This window comes from Hyaena hyaena, unplaced genomic scaffold (genome assembly GCF_003009895.1).
Source record: "Hyaena hyaena isolate Hyena2069 unplaced genomic scaffold, ASM300989v1 scaffold_1397, whole genome shotgun sequence".
Classification (NCBI taxonomy): domain Eukaryota; kingdom Metazoa; phylum Chordata; class Mammalia; order Carnivora; family Hyaenidae; genus Hyaena; species Hyaena hyaena.
The window spans coordinates 201,237-205,799 of record NW_024082027.1 but is presented as its reverse complement, the minus strand read 5'-3'; the positions used below and the strand labels follow the sequence as shown (position 1 = coordinate 205,799).

The 4,563-nt window shown below is 37.8% G+C and overlaps 1 long non-coding RNA gene across 1 annotated transcript; it reads right to left on the bottom strand.

The window, feature by feature from the left end:
• Positions 1-3,639: 3,639 nt before the first annotated feature.
• On the bottom strand, positions 3,640-4,563 carry LOC120225419. Its single transcript, XR_005526800.1, has 2 exons — positions 4,482-4,563; positions 3,640-4,166 (listed from the first exon to the last, which is right to left on the bottom strand). It is a non-coding gene; the product is annotated as an uncharacterized LOC120225419 (long non-coding RNA).

Sequence of the window (4,563 nt, the reverse complement as noted above, 5' to 3'; positions counted from 1 at the left end):
CTCCCACAGTACACAGAAACCAGGAGCTTCTCTCAGTATTCCCTTCAGGCTGAGATGCAGACTTTTACTTCTGGTCACAGTGGGTTAACAGAAACCTGATTTACCTATAAACCTTAAACAACTATCTGGGTAACAGATATCCCAGGACAGTGATCTCTGAGAGAAGGGAGGCAAATAAGGTGACTGTTCAGCTTGATACTTGGAGTTTGCAAGCCACAGTGCAGCAGGGAAGGGGAACTCAGGGAGGGCCCAGTGGTCTTCCTGAGTCGAGGACTCAGGTTGAATTATTGAGAGTTTCTAAACTTCTCAGAACAGGATACTAGAGGAAAGAGAAATGAACAGAAAACTTGGGACATCTTCAGAAAATTCATATTAGGTGGTTAACTCAAGTATTAAGGAATGCATCCATGGGAAGGAGCTACCATACTAGATATGAAACACTGAAAAGGAGCAGGTGGAACAATCTGAGACAGAAATTGTTTGCTAAAGAAAAATACTTCTGATACACAGAATATTGAGTTGAGTCCTCAGCAGGGAGTTGCCTCAGTAGTGTAGCAAAGTAGAAAGGCCCTTCTGTATCTGCTATCTTAGTCAGCTTAGCCTGCTACAGCAAAAGCCATAGAATCAGTGACTTAACCAACAGACATTTATTTCTCACAGTTCTGGAGGCTGGAAAATCCAAGACCAAGGTACCAACACTCAATTGCTGGTGAGAGTTCTCTTCTTGACTTGCTGATGGCTTCCTTCTCACTCTCCTCATGTGTGCAGAAACAGAGAGCACTCTGGTATTCCTTCTTCTTCTGAAAAGGACACTAATCCTACCAAAGGGTCCCCACCTGCATGACCTCATCTAAACCTACTTCCTACTCAAATCCCCCACCTCTAAGTACTATTTCATCAGTGGTTAAAGCTTCACTACATGAATCTGAAGGGGACACATTCAGTGTATAACATGCTCAACAAAACTTAAAAGCAAACCTCTTAAAAATCAAGCAGTTTGCAAGTAAATGAGCTCTACCCCAAAACAACAACAAAAGCACAGTAAAAGCTTTTTGCAAGCACAATTCACTCTAGAAACATGCTTATAATCCAAAACACTCATATATCAAAGCAAATTTCAAGATCTGTTGGCTCAATTGTGATCATGTGACATTCGGTCATGTACTACTCCTATTGCAAGATATTGCTCATTTACCAAGTTAAAATTTATCAGAAACGTTTGCTCATCTTGCAGAACATTAGCAAAGTAAGTTACTCATAATCCAAGGTTTTAAAAGAATAACTACCCCTGCCCCACAAAAAAAAACAAGCACCAAAAAACAAAATTTAAAATGTTCAGCATCCAATACAAAGCATTAGGCTTTCAAAGAAGCAGGAGAATATCAATCATAATCAGAATAAAAAAATCAATCAATAAAAACAGACCCAGAAATGATGAAGATTATAGAATTAGTAGACAAGGACATTGAAGTAGCCACTATAAATGTATTCCAGGAGCACCTGGGTGGCTCAGTTGGTTAAGCATTGGACTCTTGCTTGACTCTTCCACTTAGGTAATGATCTTGTGGTTGTGAGATTGATCCCTGCATCAGGTTCTGTGTGGAGCATGGAGCCTGGTTAATATTCTTTCTCTCCCTATGCCTATTCCCTGCTCACTTGTGTGTGGCCTCACTCTTAAAAAAATTATTCCATATGTTCAAGGAGGCAAAGAAAGCATGAGCATGATAAGGAGAAAAATTAAAGATATAAAAGATGCCCAAATTGATCTTCTAGTGATAAAAACCACACTAGATGGAAATAAGAGCAGATTACACATAGCAAAGAAATAATGGTGAACTTTAAGCTATAACAATAGAAATTATCAATAATGTACACAGGAAGAAAAAATACTGAAAGAATGATGATGATGATGATGATGATGATGATGATAAAGGCAACAGAGCTTCTGTGAAATATGGGACTATATCAACCAGTTTAATATATATGTAATTGAATCCCAGTAGTAGGTTGGGGAGGGGGGATTAATGGCCTAAAATTTTCCAAACTTGATAAGAACTAACTAAATCCCCACAGATCCATAAAGCTCAATAAACCCCAAGCAGAAGAAACATGAAGGAAAACACACTAAAATACATCATAGTCAAATTGCTAAAAAACAAGGATAAAGATGCAAAGCCATTTCAATGGAGAAAGGATAGTCTTTTCAACACATGGTGCTAGAACAATAGGATACCCGCATGCAACAAAACAAACAAACACCTTCATCCCCACTTTGCACCCAGTGGGTCACAGACCTAAATATTAAATTTAAACTTAAAAATTCCAGAAGATAATATTTGTGAGCTTAGCTGGTCAAAAATTTCTTAGATAAGATACCAAAAGTATAAATCATATGTTTTAAAACATATACTTTGTACTACATCAATGTTAAACCTTTGGTTTTCAAAATTCACTGTGAAGAATATTAAATTTTGACAAGCCACTAATATAGGATAAATATTTTCAAAACACATTGATAAAGTGCTTGTATCCAGGACACAGAAAGAATTCTCACAACTCAAAAATAAGAAAAGAAAACCTCAGTGAAAACAAATAGAGATTTGGGCAAACATTTCACCAGAAAAATGTAAAATAAGCAACAAAGCACATGATAAGATGCTCAGTATTGTTAGTTAGGGACATGTAGATTAAAGCTCTAAAAAGTAAATAGTACATCAAAATAAAAGCAATTAAATGATAAAGGAATAAAAAATAAAATAAAAGCAATAAAAGAAAAAATAGATAACCTGGACATCATCAAAAGGGGAAACTTTGTGCCTCAAAGGAAATGCCTCAAAGTGAAAATAGTCCACATAATGGGAGCAAATTTTTTTTCAGATTATATATCTGATAAGGGGCTTATATCTATGTTATATAAGTGTATGTATGTAACAAATATATAAAACAAAACAAATTATATATATAAACATATATATTATGTGTATATAAAACAACTCAATAATCAACAGCGCAATTAAAGATAATGACACAATTTTAAAATGTGCCAAAGATCTAAATAGATACTTCTCCAAAGAAGATATACAAATGACCAGTAAGCACATAAAAAGATGCTCAGCCTCATGAGCCACAGGGGAAATGTACATCAAGGCACAATCAGGGGTGCCTGGGTGGTTCAGTTGTTTAAGTGTCTGACTCTTCATTTCGGCTCAGGTCATGATCTCACGGTTTGTGAGACAGAATGTTGATTAGAGCTCTACACTAACAGCATGGAGCCTATTTGGGATTCTCTCTCTCCTTCTCTCTCTGCCCCTCTCCCAGTCATTCTCTCTCTCTCCCTCCCCATCTCTCTCTCTCTGCCAAAAATAAATAAACATAAAAAAAACTCCACAATGAAATACCACTTGACACTAACTCAGAGGCAGAATAAAACACATAGATATATAACAATCCGAAGGGTTGGTGAGAAACCCTCATAAACTGCTGATGGGAATGTAAGGTATCATAGCCACTTTGAAAAATACAGTACCCCAAACACCTTGGCAGTACCTCAAATGGTTAAATACAGAGTTACCATATGGTTGAGCAATTCCACTCCTAAGTATACACCCAACAGTTTAGTGACAAAAGGAAAACCATCTCTAATGTGAAGGTCATTGTATTTTGAGGAGAGAGTTAATACCTGGCTTCCATACAAGAAAATACAGTCCCAGGAGGCACATGGTGCCTCAGAAGAAATATGCTGCTTATAATTGTTGAGGCCCCAAAGTAGGATCCATATCAGTCAGGGATACAAGTTGACAGTGTCTTTGAAGATGGCCTTCTGGTTGGCCGTTTGGCTTTAAAGTGCTCAGCTCAGTTTGAATCATTGAGTCTAGTCTTTGATTAAGGAGAGACAGTATAATCTGTCTCATTTGCAGGCACCACTAATCAAGTGGCTTCCATCCACTCTAATCTTTGTGAATTGTGGTTCACAGGTGTTTTCTGTGAGAGCGTTAGGAGATGAATTCCTCCTCTCCTGTTTTCAAAAGACTTCTTGGTAACAGTAAAGGGAATGGCGATCCAATAGAGTTCTCTGGTGAGGGATGTCAGACCCAGTGGTCAGTTAAATTTAAGGTGCTTCCAATTATTTAGAAGAGCCACCAGTGGGAAAGACTCTAAGGGTGATTCTGAAAGACAAGGGTCATTAATGTCCTTAATCTACTATATACCCTGGATCAAAGATGTTCCCTCCCCAGGTGTCAAAATTGTTGTTCTCCCTCTACCATAATAAACTTGACATTTCCTATCCCAGTAGGTATAACTTCATCTTTTATACACTCATTCCCACTTGCACCCATTCCTTTCATCCAGAAGGGTCAGGTGCAAAAAGCATAAGGGTGTTTCATAAAACTTATAAGGATCTATTATGTCCCCCACATGGACTCACTGTACAAGGACTCAGTAAGCAGTGTGCTTATGACCTAGGATTATGGCAATCTCACCAGAGAATCCAGGTGGCTGAACCAGAAATAAATTGAATTCCTAGATTTCTTTTGGCTTGGTGCACCAACCAGTCCAGCCTGG